Here is a 16676-nt window from a genome sequence, read left to right as displayed (position 1 = left end):
CTCCCATTTGGCTGTCCCCCACTTACTCCACAGATTAAGTGCTCAGTGGTGGTGGTGGTAGATTCTTTAAATGTCAAGAATGCCAATCTGTTTGGAGATTGAGGCGTTACCACTGGTTGAGTGTGTGAATCTGGCTAATATATCGTAAGCCAGACTTTGCTCAGGACTCCATTGGCCACCTTGTTCCCATGTGCTCCCACTCTAACACAGAGGTCCTGATGATGGTTCATGTCTTCTGGTGTTAATATCTTGACTCCTGTATTCTCAGATATCTGGTATTACTCTTTTCCTGGTGTACAGTTGCTTGAGTAAATGTGCACAAGTCTGTGTGGGGAAAGATAGTAGATGATTCCACTGTTGTAGGAATGATGCAATCCCCAGAAGCTGTATTTGGTCACCTCTTTGACTGAGAGGTTCTAGTTCTGAAAACCAACTACACTGGGCAATTGATCACTGCATTTTATTGGGACAACCACTCTCAACCTTTTGTCCATCCATTCTGACTCACCTTTTCTTTTTCTTCCCTTTTTTATTGTGGTAAAATATACATCATATAAAATTTACTAGTTTAACCATTTTAGGTGTACAATTTAATGGCATTAAGTACATTCACATTGTTGTACAACCAACACCGTACCCATTCCCAAAACTTTTCATCTTCCTTAACTAAAACTCTGTACCAATTAAAAAGTAACTCTCCATTCCCCTTCCCCTGCTTGATAACCCTCCACTATTCTATTTCTTCCTCTTGCTTATTTTTGATTATACACATCAAGCAGTACCCTTGATGACTACTCAGTCTATTTGGTCCCTGGGGATGTCATGTTCTACTAACCATGTCTCTAACTCTACTAGCTAGGCATTTCATACTGCTACTCTGATTTTGTTGCTCATTAAAATAGTTATAATCCCTTGGCTTCTGGCAGTTAAGTCACACCACCTGGCCTTTATTGCATCGGTGCCATACCATCCTCTTTGCTATCAGCAATCTGGTCTCTGGGATAGTCTCTACTATTCGGCCTGGTTTACAGAGGAGAGCTATCACTGAACATTTTATGATGCTAATGATGCTCACACCAGCACATAAGAATGATCTTGGTACATAGTGTATTCGCTAAGGCTTCTCAAGGAATGTAGTCTTCTTTTGAGTCTTACAGCCTCAAATGACATAACTGTACCAAATCTCTGAGCTTTTTAGTCCCTTCTTGACCATCTGCAACAGCAATTCAGTTGCTTTTTCTGCCTCACTCACTCTGGGTGATTTTTTCCTGGTTTCTGCTAGAAATCCTAGCAGCAAATTTATACCATCTCTTGGTGTTTTGCCAGGCCTCTAAGTCAATAAATTCTTCCCAATCCAGTATTATGGTTCAGCCCCTTTGAGCATTGCTGTATCCAGTTCTGCAAGTTTTCCTCTAGCCCTGGCTTACGTTCATGAGACCTATCACAGCTCCTTTGGGAGACAAAGCTCCTTTGGGATCTGTTTCTTTCCTCATTAGGACCAACACTTCACCAGCTGTATTTTGTGCTTAATACTTACTACTAAGTCCACTGGCCAGAGGAAGGGGTCAGGAAATCTTCTGAGATGGCATTGGTTGCTTTGTGTGAGAGAAATCTCTGTATTATATTTCCACATGGGAGGAGTGCTAGTTCTTAATGGGGAGGAGCGAGACTATTCTGTACATTCACAAAATGCGTGTGGGGGGAGAGTCTAAATCTTCAGGGGTAGTTAACCTAGATGTCCCTATACCAGGCGAAAGCATCCTAGTTTTACCCATCTAGGACCCTGACTTCAGCATGACAACTCTACTTCAATTAAACATTCAACCATTTTTGAAGCTTAGCAACTTTGACTATTGAGTACTGGTCTTGATCTTCATATTTTTCTGCCTGCCCACATGAGAGGAGGGTTGCTTCCAGGCTAACAAAGATACTATCTTGCTCTCACACTTAGCTTTCAATTATTTATTAGTTTCCTCTAAGCTTTTCATTATCTTCTTTTTAGGTCAGCAGTGAATTTTAGTAAAAAATTATTTAATTCTATTATCTTTATATTTATTAACACTCCTATACAGTTTAAATATCCGAATCCTCACACTATTCAAGGCACAATACTCCTCCATACATCTTCCCAGGCGGCCACAGGTGAATGTTTTAACAATCGGAATACTACCTTGTGTCAGAGGCTGTCCATGATCTACTTGCTATGTAGGACAGGACCTCCATTGCCAGCTGAGGAGTGTCTTGTCTGAGGGTTTCAGCCCCAGGCAAGTTCACTATGGATTCAGTGAGACCAAGAAGTGACAATTGAACGTTTTTAGGATAAAAGGGTTTATACCTGGCTTTATTCTCCTGGTGGTAGGCTGAGCACTAGAATCACTTCTGCCCCCAATAGTCTGCAGATCCGTAATCCTCCTCCATCTCTGCTTCTGCCCAGAGCACTGGGTGGAGTTCTTCATATAGTGACTCAGTCAATAATAGCTCATTGCCAACGGGTGTGGGAGCATTAGCCTAGCAGTAGGCCAATTAAATCATCAAGTAATTTAGGGTCAGGTGAGGATCCTGGCCATAGGAACTTCCATTTTCCCCACAGTGACAGTCCCCATACTCCATTTAACTGCCTGCCTTTTCAGATCATTCCTGGTATCAGTTGTGCCCATTGGGTGAACTGGAAATCAGATACTGAGCAAATTTTACTAGAGGGTAATATTTATAAAAGGAAAAGAGAGTAAGGAAGAAGCAATCAGTCTACCATGCAGAACTAAGACTGTCTCTGCCTGCCTCGTAGGGATTTCTGGAACAAAGATTAACATTAGAGGAAAGCTGATTGGGGGCAATCCTTTATTTAGCTGTTATCAGTCTTTGGCTGGTAGTCAGTGTAAATGTTTGACTTGGATCAAAAGCTAAGAAAGACTTTGAGGGACCTAAAAGCCAGAGTTATCAGCTAACTATATTCCTCACAGCTGAGCATCAAGTCTCTACTTTAATGGGGATCTTCAGGCCACAACATCATGTCTGCCAGAACTTTGATAAAATATCTGCTTCTTTACTTTGATTTTTTAATGCAATTCTGATTATAACAATAAATCCAGGAACAGGAAACTTCAAATGTTGCCCTTGCTGGAGATGTTCTTCACCTCTCCAACGGAAAGGTAGACACTCATGGTAGATTCTGGCAATGTTACACAGCAAGAGAAAAGGTCTCAAGGGGAAATGCAGTCATTTGTACTAATTTAGTCATTTTCCTATTGATTTCAAGTGTGTGCCCTAACATGTTATTTACCTTTTCATGTATTTAATTCTTGATTTCAGTGAGAATGCAGAGTTTGAAATAAAAGGATTGAATCCTGATAAGACATCTTGCATAGGAGGTATTAATTAAATAACTGGGATATTTTTAAAAGATACAATAGAGATTTTGGAAATATTCATATTAGAAATATATTACTTGTTTGGGGAAGTTCACATGGAGAAATGCTAATAATTAAATACTTAGAATGTTTTCCAATCTAGACCACTCAGGTAACATGGTCATTTAAAACTGGACTGTTTAAATTTTGCTTTTTTAATCTATATGAAAAATAAACACACTGAGTAGTTACTGAATAATACTTCGGAAAATCTAACTCCTTTAAAGTCTTCTAGATGCACACAATTTAATTATGTCACTTCTATCTACTTATTATACTTGTTAATTAAAGCATGGCCCCAAAGACCTCTGCTTGCCACCTATGTATAAACCTGGCTGGAAGTGCCCTACATATTTTAAGATGAAGATATTCAATAAAAATATTGTATAAGAAAATCATTTTACTAATTCAGATTGACTTTCCCCTTCAGGTGGACCACATGTACTTGGAAGTTAAAGTTTCACTTAAATGTTTATAAATAAGGTATTTTACTAATCTACATTGGTCTTTGCCAATGCATTATGCATTTATTTATGAACTTGGGACTCTTAAGGTTGACCTAGCACAAACAGAAAGGCAAATTTATTGTAGGAGTAACAGGAAAAATTGCAGTCTACAACAACTGCTGCCCAAGGAAGGTGGACAATATAAAATTAATTTCTTTCTATTGAGTCTTTTGATGGATCTGAATATGCAAATCTTAGCTATGAGTTGAATTTCAAAGCAGTGCTTCAATGATAATTTGTAACTCTCCTGCAAAAGAGAAGCAGAGACGGGGGAGATGGGATAGAGGAGGAAAGGAATCAGCACAAATGGGAAAAGGTGGAATTCTAAGTGGGGCAATGGGCCTGTAGGAAAAAATGGAATGGGTGGTCATAAATTTATACTAAAATTTTATTGTAAATCCTATTCTGGCTTCTTGAAATCTTCAGTAGAATCTGTCATGCACATAAATGCCATGTTAGACAATCAGAGTATTTTCCTTCTTGTTGTTTTGAAGTTTGCTTAATGGCTTTAAAGAATTACGGAAAGAAATTGAGACTAAACTCCATGACTGGACTGATGCAAATCAGAAGAATCTCATGAGTCAGAAAAAATTTGACAGAATTAATTCAGCAGAAGCCAGAGATGACCATAAAAATCTCAGTCACTTCTACTTTCCATTTCCCAAATCTCAATCCTAGCGATTAACAGAAATCTTGGGAATTTTTTGGAACTGCCCCAAAATAGTGGCATTAGAGTTCATGTCCATTATGTAGGTCTTAATAAGCAAGTGATCCAGTTAAAATCTGAGTTGCATAGGGATACTGGAATCCAAGCATAGGGATATATCTAGGCCTCAAAAAATAGAACTGAGAACTCAAAGTTTCTTCAATGGCTCATCTCAGTTTCTTTGGGTGCACTAGCTTTTTAAAGTTTTAATTTTATTGTGAGTACTTAACGTGAGATTTATGCTTTTAACAGATTTTAAATGTACACTACTGATTGTTAACCTATTTGCAAAGTCACAACTATTCCCACAGATTAACATCCAATCTAGTTTTCCAAAGACCTCTGTGGGAAAGCAAGTTTTCAATATTCAATAGGCACAATACTATACAGCAGATACCTAAGGTGTACCGAACATGCCCAACTAAAACTTTATACCTGTTGCATTTGTTTTTATTCATCTTACTGAAGATTTTCTTTCTCCAGATGGTAAAAAACTTGACTTCCAACAGCTACCTGGAAGGAATGATTAAACTTTCTGGGTTCCAAATATCCAAAGCCTGGAGAAAGGTATGATTATGCTTGACTCATATCATTTTGTACGATATATTCTATACTAGCCAAATATTGACCAAGCACAAACAGAAAGGCAAATTTTGTGTATAGTTTGCATTTGTACAAGGATCTTATTTTTAGAGCACCAGCACTTTTGGATGTATTACTCCTATATTCCTACAGTCACACATTTATTTTTCTGATGTATGCATTAGGAGCTTTGCATCCCTCAAAATGCTAACAGATATTTTAATCTACTGGTTACAGAATATTATAAACTGCCTTTTCCAATCATAAATCATGTCAACATTGAAAAATAACATCTAGTAAGAGAATTTAGGGACATGGCAGCAAATTATTAATAGAACAATTGAGACAAGGGGAAGGATGCACTTATTATAGTCAGGATAGATGATTGATGTTAGAGCAAATTTTTTTCATGAGAGTTTATGTTATACTCCCCAATGACCATCTGGAAAGTCTTCTCTGGATGTTTGCCTGTATATTTTGAGTTTAATAATAATTCTAGGCATGTCTTAATTAATCACATCTGTCAAATAATGTTGAAGACAGACACCTATACATGATCTCCTCAAGGACAATCTGGCTTTGTAACTAAGACCTTCATTCACGCAGAGAAAGAGGCTTGAAAATGTGATAAATATGGATTTTCAATTGCTCTCCTTTAAATCTTACAGAATATAGAATACTTAGAGTGTGTTTAATACATGTTTTGTGTAGGTATGAAAATGTGCACAAATGTAAATGTCTTTAATTGGTGTTATTTCTGATCTTCATCACCAACATGATGTTCATATGCTGTATGAACATACTGATGCCAGACTGGCTGTTCTTTCTAAATTGTGTTTCCATAGGGGAAGGGCAGGTAGGGAAAACAACTCCTATTTACCTTGCTCTTGCATTTGTTTCATTATGTTTGCAGTTTTGTTACAATATGCTGAAGTAATGAATTAACCATAAAATCTCAGTAATTTAACCCAATGGTATTTTCCTCTTGCTTATGAAACATACTCAGTGCAACTGCCTTGGATCAGAACCACTGAGGGACTCTGGCTGACAGAAGCCACACTGCCTTATGTCTGAATCTTCTGGAACACACGGCTTTTCCTGTCTATGTGAAATGCCAAGCAGGCTATAGAGAGCCTTTCACGGGTAATTAAGTGTTTTGTTCTGGAAAAGACATGTGTAATTCCATTGGCCAGAACTAGTCACATGGCCCACATAATTGCCAAAGGATTGGAAAAGTATGAGTACATGAAATAATTGGTGAGCTGCCTTTGCTGCACTATATTCCAGACCTATATTTGTTGGGCAAGAGAAATTTTAATAAAACCAGGAGAAAATATTTAAATACCAAACTACTTGTTCCTTTGTGTTTATTCCAATGGCATACCACACATGAGAGCTGATGACACACTCAGACGTGTAACTCTCCTTGCTCCGGGTTTTCATGCTGACGACATCGCTCTTCTGCCACTGGCATCACCCGGCTCGTGGGTCGGGTGAGGGCCACTCAGGGTGCCAACAAAGTGCTGGGAGCTCCAAGACGACTCTGCTCAGAGAAAACAAACATAAAATACCGCACAAAAACAAACCAAACCATTATTTATGTAATATGAATTTACTTTCTGGTTGAATACTTATTTCTTAAGGTAAAAAACAAACCTTAGTTCCTGCTTCTCTCTGACCCGTTCTTTATATTCTCTTTTATCCTCTATCCCTACTTCTAATGTGCAACAGGCTGAGTGAACAGAACGAATTCCCATCTCTAAGTATTTACTGTAAACCACTGCCTCTTTATTCAACCTTTCCCCATATGGCACAAATAATAAGTCAGAGTTGATAAAAACCAAATAGACACTGGTGAACTATAACAATAATCAGAGATAACCAGTGATATTCACATTGCGGAAGATATAAAGCCTTCTTTTGAAAAATTATTAGTTAACATAACACCATAAAGATTTTTTTTCATTTATTAAAACTTAAAGAGCAATTTGAAAGGAATGCAGATTTTAGCAGGTATTTAGCTTTTTAATATCATAAACTGCTCCTAAATTAGATTCAGCAGTAATTCAAACTGCATGCAGAGATAGACATATTCTCTGGTGGAGAAACCTGTTGTAAGTCTTATTTATAAGACCAAGTCATTTTTGCTTCATTCAAGTACAAGTACATACTATACCAGAATTTAGGAAAAGAATTTGTGGACTGTAGGTCTGGATGACTTTCTTGTGCTACTTATTTTTGCAAGTTTTTAGAAACATTGAACTCACTGTGGTGGTTTCTTAGAGATGACCCATCTGTCACAAACCAGAATCGACATTTATTGTAGCTTACTAAGAGGAAAAGTTGCTAGCAAAAACCATTTAAAGTGTGAAATTGGATATTGAAAACCTTCTTTCCCACAGAGGTCTTTAGAAAATATATTAGATGTTCATATGAGAAAATAGTTCTGACTTTTGCAAATAGGTAATTAACTCATATGGTAGAATCACTAAAAAAAGTGAGGACTGTGGTGAAGGAAGGAAGGCCGAAGAGCGTGAGCACCTATATGTCCATGCGTGTGCACGTGTGTGTGTGTATGTGTGCAATAGAGAGAGAGAGAGAGAGAGAGAGAGAGAGAGAGAGAGAGAGAGAGAGAGAGAAAGAGAAAGAGAGAGAGAGAGAGAGAGTTTTCCAGGGAATGTGCACAGCACACGGAGGACACAGGCTCTTTGGATGGCAGCAGTGTGGGGATGAAACCAATCAATGAGATGGCAGAACGCTTGTAGTGTGTGACTGAATTCCTCTGTGCAACTCCTCCAATCTTCAGTTAAATCACTAAATACGTTCTTTTTTTATATTTTTATTTTGATATCATTAATGTACAATTACTTGAACAACATTATGGTTACTACACTCCCCCTATTATCAAGTACCCCCACATACCCCATTACAGTCACTGTCCATCAGTGTAGTAAGATGCTACAGAATCATTACTTGTCTTCTCTGCATATACCACCTTCCCCATGTCCCCACCCCCCTACATTGTGTGTGCTAATCGTAATGCCCCATTTTTCCACCTTATCCCTCCCTTCCCACCCATCCTCCCAAACACTTTTGCTTTGGTAACTGTCAGTCCTTTCTTGGGTTCTGTGAGTCTGCTGCTGTTTTGTCACTTTAGTTTTTTCTTTGTTCTTATACACCACAGATGAGTGAAACCATTTGATACTTGTCTTTCTCCACCTGGCTTATTTCACTGAGCATAAGACCCTCTAGCTCCATCCATGCTTTGCAAATGGTAGGATTTGTTTTCTTCTTATGGCTGAATAATATTCCATTGTGTATATGTACCACATCTTCTTTATCCATTCATCTACTGATGGACACTTAGGTTGCTTCCATTTCTTGGCTATTGTAAACAGTGCTGCGATAAACATAGGATTACATATATCTTATTCAAACTGGGATGCTGTATTCTTAGGGTAAATTCCTTGGAGTAGAATTCATGGGTCAGTGGTATTTCTATTTTGAGTGTTTTGAGGAACCTCCATACTGTTTTCCACAATAGTTGAACTAGTTTACATTCTGATCAGCAGTATAGGATGGTTCCCCTTTCTCCACATCCTCACCAACATTTGTTGTTGTTTGTCTTTTGGATGTTGGCCATCCTAACTGGTGTGAGGTGATATCTCATTGTGGTTTTCATTTGCATTTCCCTGATCAGTAATGTGGAGCATCTTTTCATGTGTCTGTTGGTCATCTGAATTTTTTCTTTGGAGAAGTGTCTGTTCAGATCCTGTGCCCATTTTTTTATTGGATTATTTTCCTTTTGTTTGTTGAGGTGTGTGAGCTCTTTATATATTTTGTATGTCAACCCTTTATTGGATCTGTCATTTATGAATATATTCTCCCATATTGTAGGATGTCTTTTTGTTCTACTGATGTTGTCCTTTGCTGTAGAGAAGATATTTAGCTTAATATAGTTCCACTTATTCATTTTTGCCTTTGTTTCCCTTGCCCAGGGAGATATGTTCATGAAGAAGTTGTTCATGTTTATGTCCAAGAGATTTTTGTTGATATTTTTTTCTAAAAGTTCTATGGTTTCATGACTTACATTCAAGTCTTTTATCCATTTTGAGTTTACTTTGGGGAAGGGGTTAGACAATAATCCAGTTTCATTCTCTTACATGTAGCTGTCCAGTTTTGCCAACACCAGCTGTTGAAGAGGCTGTCATTTCCCTATTGTATATCCATGGCTCCTTTATCATAATTAATTGACCATATATTCTTGGGTTTATATCTGGACTCTCTAGTCTGTTCCACTGGTCTATGGGTCTGTTCTTGTGCCAGTACCAAATAGTCTTGATTGCTGTGGCTTTGTAGTAGAGCTTGAAGTCAGGGAGCATAATTCCCCCTGCTTTATTCTTCCTTCTATGGATTGCTTTGGTGACTTGGGGTCTCTTGTGGTTCCATATGAATTTTAGAACTGTTTGCTCTAGTTCACTGAAGAATGCTGTTGGTATTTTCATAGGGATCTCATTAAATCTGTAGATTGCTTTAGGCAGGATGGCCATTTTGACAATATTAATTATTCCTAGCCAAGAGCATGGGATGAATTTCCATTTATTAGTATCCTCTTTAATTTCTTTTAAGAGTGTCCCATAGTTTTCAGGGTATAGGTCTTTGACTTCCTTGGCTAGGTTTATTCCTAGGTATTTCATCTTTTTCATGCAACTGTGAATGGAGTTGTTTTCCTGATTTTCTCTTTCTGCTAGTTCACATTAGTGTATAGGAATGCAGCAGACTTCGGTGTATTAATTTTTTATCCCACAACTTTGCTGAATTCAGATATTAGATCTAGTAGTTTTAGAGTGGATTCCTTAGGGATTTTTATGTACAATATCATGCCATCTGCAAACAAGGACAGTTTGGCTTCTTCCTTGCCAATCTGGATGCCTTTTATTTCTTTGTGTTCTGTGATTGCTGTGACTAGGACCTCCAGAACTATGTTGAATGAAAGTGGGGAGAGTGGGCATCCTTGTCTCATTTCCGATCTTAAAGGAAAAGCTTTCAGCTTGTTGCTGTTAAGTATAATGTTGGCTGTGGGTTTGTCATATATGGCCTTTATAATGTTGAGGTACTTGCCCTCTATACCCATTTTGTTGAGAGTTTTTATCATGAATGGATGTTGAATTTTGTCGAATGCTTTTTCAGCATCTATGGAGATGATCGTGTGGTTTTTGTCCTTCTTTTTGTTGATGTAGTGGATGATGTTGATGGATTTTTGAATGTTGTACCATCCTTGCATCCCTGGGATGAATCCCACTTGATCATGATGGATGATCTTTTGGATGTATTTTCGAATTCAGTTTGCTAATATTTTGTTGAGTATTTTTGCATCTATGTTCATCAGGGATATTGGTCTGTAATTTTCTTTTTTTGTGGTGTCTTTGCCTGGTTTTAATATTAGAGTGATGTTGGCATTGTAGAATGAGTTTGGGAGTATTTCCTCCTGTTCTACTTTTTGGAAAACTTTAAGGAGGTTGGGTATTAGGTCTTCACTAAATGTTTGATAACATTCAGTAGTGAAACCATCTGGTCCAGGGATTTTGTTCTTAGGTAGTTTATTGATTACCAATTCAATTTCTTTCCTGGTAATTGGTCTGTTCAGATTTTCTGTTTCTTCCTTGGTTAGCTTTGGAAAGTTGTATTTTTCTAGAAAGTTGTCCATTTCTTCTAGGTTATCCAGTTTGTTACCATAAAATTTTACACAGTATTCTTTCATAATTCTTTGTATTTCTGTGGTGTCTGTGCTGATGTTTCCTTTCTCATTTCTGTTTCTGTTTATGTGTGTAAACTCTCTTTTTTTCTCGATTGGTGTGGCTAGGAGTTTATCTATTTTGTTTATTTTCTTGAAGAACCAGCTCCTGCTCTCATTGATTCTTTCTACTGTTTAATTCCTGTCAATTTTACTTATTTCTGCTTTAATATTTATTATGTCCCTCCTGCTACTGACTTTGGACCTCATTTGTTCTTCCTTTTCTAGTTTCATTAATTGTGAGTTTAGACTGTTCATTTGGGATTGTTCTTCCTTCCTGAAGGAGGCCTGTATTGCAATATATTTCTCTCTTAGCACAGCCTTTGCTGCTTCCTACAGAGTTTGTGTTGTTGAATTATTGTTGTCATTTGTCTCCATATATTGCTTGATCTCTGTTTTTATTTGTTCGCTGAACAATTGATTCTTTAGGAGCATGTTATTAAGCCTCCCTGTGTTTGTGGGCTTTTTTGTTTTCTTTGTGTAATTTATTTCTAGTTTCATACCTTTGTGATCTGAGAAGCTTTTTGGTACAATTTCAATCTTTGAATTTATGGAGGTTCTTTCTGTGGTCTAGTATATGATCTATTCTTGAAAATGTTCCATGTCCACTTGAGAAGAATGTTTATCCTATTGCTTTTGGATGGAGTGTTCTGTAAATATCCGATAGGTCCATCTGTTCTAATACATTGTTCAGTGCCTCTGTTTCTTTAGTTATTTTCTGTCTGGTTGATCTGTCCTTTGGAGTGAGTAGTGTGTTGAAGTCTCCTAAAATGAATGCATTGCATTCTATTTCCCCTTTTAATTCTGTTAGTATTTGTTTCACATATGTAGGTGATCCTGTGTTAGGTGTATATGTATTTATAATAGTTATATCCTCTTGTTGGACTGACCCCTTTTCATTATGTAATGTCCTTCTTTGTCTCTTGTGACTTTCTTTGTTTTGAAGTCTATTTTGTCTGATACCAGTACTACAACTCCTGCTTTTCTCTCTCTGTTAGTTGCATGAAATATCTTTCTCCATCCCTTTACTTTCAGTCTGTGTATGGCTTTAGATTCGTGGTTACTAAAGGTTCAAGGGTAATTCCCTTACTATCTAACAGTCTAATTTAACTCACTTCGTGTGCTATTACAAACACAACCTAAAAGTTCTTCTTTTTTTCTCTTTTTCTTCCTCCTCCATTCTTTGTATGTAATGAATCATATTCTTGGCTCTTTGTCTATCCCTTGGGTGACATCTACTAAGCCTTAGGAATACTTTCATCTATAGCCGTCCCTCCAAAATGCACTGTAGAGGTAGTTTGTGGTAGGTAAATTCTCTCAATTTTTCCTTACCTGAAAATTGTTTAATCCCTCCTTCAAATTTAAATGATAACCTTGCTGGGTAAAGTATTCATGGTTTAAGACCCTTCTGCCTCATTGCATTAAATATATCATTCCACTCCCTTCTGGACTGTAAGGTTTCTATTGAGAAATCTGATGATAGTCTGATGGGTTTTCCTTTGTATATGATCTTTTTTTCTCTCTAGCTGCTTTTAAATGTCTGTCTTTATCCTTGATATTTGCCATTTTAATTATTATACATCTTGATGTTGTCTTCCTTGGGTCCTTTGTGTTGGGAGACCTGTGCCCTTCCATGGCTTGAGAGACTATCTCCTTCCTCAGATTGGGGAAGTTTTAAGCAATTACCTCCTCAATGACACTTTCTGTCCCTTTTTCTCTCTTCTTCTTCTTCTGGTACCCCTATAATATGAATATGTTCCATTTGGATTGGTCACACAGTTCTCTCAATATTCTTTCATTCTTAGAGATTCTTTTTTCTTTCTGTGCCTCAGTTTGTTTATATTCCTCTTCTCTAATTTTTATTCCTTTTACCATCTCTTCTACTACATCTAGTCTGCTTTTAAATCCCTCCATTGTATGTTTCATTTCAGATATGGAATTTCTTAATGATTGAGTCTCCTTAAATTCATTCCTGAGTTCTTGAATATTTTTCTGTACCTCCATAAGCATGTTTATGATTTTTATTTTGAACTCTCTTTCAGGAAGATTGGTGAGTTCAGTTTTATTTGGCCCTTTTTCTGGGATTTGTGAGATTTTGGTTGGAACCAAGTTCTTTTGACATTTCATATTTTTATGTGGTACCCTCTAGTGCCCAGAAACTCCAGTCTCTGGAGCTCCTCAGCCCCTAGAGTGATGTTTGGGGTTTCAGGGGAGCGGAGCTGGTACCTGGCAGGAGGAAAGATCTGTTTCCTGATTTCCTGTCTCCAGTGGTGCCTGTCTCCAGTGTCAGAGCCAGTGGGCCTAGTGCACAGGTGTAAACCTCTGTGCTCAGCATCACTAGCTCTTGTAGGCTTGGCCTCCCTATGTGTGGCCTGACACCAGCACAGTTACTGCCAGTTTGTGAGCTGATGCTGTCAGGCCAGGAGGAAGGCTCAGCATGCTGCATGTCACAGTGGGTGGGTGGCCTGGGAGCTGAGCAGCCTTCTAGGGGGAAGGAGCACCTGAAGCTTCTCAATTTCCCAACCTGCTGGGCAGAGCGCACTCTGACAACCTTGTCTGTCTTTATCCCTTCTCCAGCGCAGCAAGCTCCGTGCAAACCCCACACCTTCAGCAGCCCTCTCACTGCTAGGAAGCCTCTCAGACCACCTGCCTTTCCTCTGTCACAGAGAGGCCAGATGTGGATCCTGTCCTCCACAAATGCCAGATTGTCAGTCTCTCAGGCACTTCACCTGTCGCAGCTCCCCAACCGCCAGAGCACCACACAGTGTAGGTTTCTGCTTGCAAAGCTGATCTCCAGGGTTAGGTGTTCAGTAGTCCCAGGCTTCCATCCCCTCCCCACACCATTTCTCTTCCTCCGGCCAGTGAGCTGGGGTGGGGGGAAGGGCTTGGGTCCTGCTGGATCAAGGCTTTCATAAGTTACCCTGTTTAGTGAGGTCTGCTCTGTTCATGTGGCTCATATACAGTCTGGTTCAGCCTTCTTTCTTGTTGCTGTTTTAGGGTTAGTTGTAGCAATTAACTATATTTTCATACTATTTTGTGTTTTGGGGAGGAGTTCTCTGTCTCACCTCTCACACCACCATCTTGAATCTCCCCCCTATACTGTACACTCTTATTTGTGGCCTAACTTCAAAAGAAATATCATAGTTTCAACTCAAATGCCTACATAAAAATGTTAAATAGAAAGAATCAATTCTAAAAGACAAGAAAAATACAAACCTAATGGTAGATTCATATTTTTTGACATATTCTATTTTAAAACATTACTTTTCAGAGGACATCAGAAACTCTTTGATAATTTATTTTAGCCATAAAAAATTCCAGAACATTCCATTATCTGGAGTAAATATCAGGTACCATTGTATCTACTTCTTGAATCACATGTCCAGTCTATTTAGCAGGAAGGAAAGGGTATATTATGGGTAAATGTATTTAAAATAAAGACAGTGTTTCATGATCTGTGACTGCTCATGTTCCTGACACTACACTATAGCTTGCAAGGAATTTCTTTTGTTTTTCATTTACATTCTTGTATCTCCTTATCTCCTGTTTGCTTTTGTAGATGACATCACACTAGAATTCTTCCTCTCTCAGACTTTATGCAAAATAGAAGATGGATGGATTGGTGGATGGATAAATTGGTAGGCATACAGACATATACATGAATATTTATTGTCACTCTGTATTGAGTAAATAAAATGTAATATTAACCTGCATTATGAATGAAATACATCTAAATTCATTTTAATTTCCTACTTAAATCTCTAAACAGCTATACAAATAACACATAACATTCAGTGCTACAAACTAGATGGTAGAGAAGGCTTGATAAACCAACTTACAAAAAGTGTTTAATAAGTCCTGAAAATATCCAGGATACTTCTTCCTACTAATTTTGGGGAACATTCCCATTATTGAGCTTTATGGACTAAGAGAGATTTTTTTTGCTCAGCAATCCAAAATGACAAGAGGTGCATTTTTATGGGTAAGTCTTCACAGGATATCTTAAAAGTGAAAAGATGAAATTTCCTCTCACATTCTTAAAACCAAATACGAATGTGCATTAGGCTGTTTGTTTGATAATTATGAATATAAATATAACAAATATAATTCATTGGTTAGTACTAATGTCTGAAATATGCATATTCTCATCTTAATTACCTAAATATTTAAAAATATATTGCATTTTAATAGATTTGATCTGAGTTGGTTATTAAATACAGTTAATTATGAGATTTATTTGTCTAGAAAAATTTAATGTAAAGATTATACCCTAAGGAGAATTTCTTTAGAAAGCAAATAAAATGAATCCATGTGATTAAAATCTTAATTGCAAAGATACCAGAACTGCTATTAATGCTAGTCATCCACATTAGCACAATTTTAAAAGAAAAAAAATTATATATTGTAGCTTTGTTTTCAACATACAAATATTTAATTCAAACAAAATAAATCCTGATTAAGAAATGGAAAATAAATTAAAATATCTCAAGAGGGTTTAATGGTTTTTAAATTATAAGTTAATTTTATTCCCATAGAATAGTAACTATTAAATATATTATAAGAAAGAACCAATTACATTTTTACTGCTAGAGCTATTAATCCGACCTCCAGTCGGCAAAACTTTATATTATTTGCAACAAGGTACACTAAATTTATATAATTGTCAGAAACATTATAAAGAGGAATTATTTAAAAATCTGTGTTAAATATCCAAGGTTATTTAATTGGACAAATTATAGCTAATGTTTATAGTTAGAAACTTTTGTATTTATTAAAATTATTTCTGTGTATATTTAATAAGCAAAATTTACTTAAGACATAAAAGTTACTAAATGATTATATGTGTTTAAAACTTCAGGTATGAAATAAAATATTTAGTGAAATAAATATACACAGGAATTACAAAAAAGTCAATTGACTCTTGGCTAATAATTGAGATAGAATATCTGAAATATAAGCAAGAAGTCAAGAAAACAAAATTCTTGATTTAGCTAGTTTTCCTTTTATTGTTGTCAAATTTGTATTCTTTTTTTAAAAATTTAAGCTAATGTGAGACTTGGGGAGGATCATTAAATATTGTTAAGTTGTGATTTAAGTGAATCAAAAGAAAACATTTCCAAGAAGTGAATTATTAATAAAGGAAAACTTAAAACTTTAGAATTGGAACAGAGGACAAAAGATGGGGGACATCTCATTAATTTGTGTTTTTTAACATCTCAGTGACAAGTCCAAACTACTTTTTTGACGACTGCCATTCGGAGGCCCTTCTCTAATCTTGAAAGCTGTAGGAATCCCCCAATTCCTAAAGACATGCCAAGTAATTATCTGCTTTACCCTGTGTTTACCTCAAGTGATGAAATATGATATACTACTCGATACACGCCTGGATAACCCAGATGTCCATTGAGGCTTAGCTACCATTTCGACATTATCTCTATTACCTGATTGAATCAACTACGCTATTTCCGCAAGCTCCACAAATCTCCAAACTTAGTCCTAGGTTGTGTCTGTCTGTCTCTGCTCAGGGTCTAGAATTAAGTTATTACCAAGCCAGATATTAGCCCTTTTCTGATTTCCATAAAAGAGCTCATCATAAGAATCTATTTCATGAGACTCAAGATGGTGGTGTGAGAGGAGAGATGGACAATTCCTCCCCAAACCACAAATAGTATGAAAATATA

At 37.0% G+C, this 16676-nt stretch overlaps 1 long non-coding RNA gene across 2 annotated transcripts in view; it reads right to left on the bottom strand.

The window, feature by feature from the left end:
- Positions 1-6562: 6562 nt before the first annotated feature.
- The window catches only part of LOC118973392 (uncharacterized), a 379284-nt gene continuing 369170 nt past the window's right edge, over positions 6563-16676 (bottom strand). For both annotated transcript variants that reach the window (XR_012132162.1, XR_005062702.2), the window contains exon 7: positions 6563-6744. This is a non-coding gene — a long non-coding RNA (uncharacterized lncRNA). The remainder of the gene's footprint in view (positions 6745-16676) is intronic.

This window comes from Manis javanica, chromosome 6 (genome assembly GCF_040802235.1).
Source record: "Manis javanica isolate MJ-LG chromosome 6, MJ_LKY, whole genome shotgun sequence".
In the NCBI taxonomy this organism is placed as follows: domain Eukaryota; kingdom Metazoa; phylum Chordata; class Mammalia; order Pholidota; family Manidae; genus Manis; species Manis javanica.
Note: the sequence above shows the minus strand (reverse complement) of the source record. Positions and strands in the feature narration are given on the sequence as shown.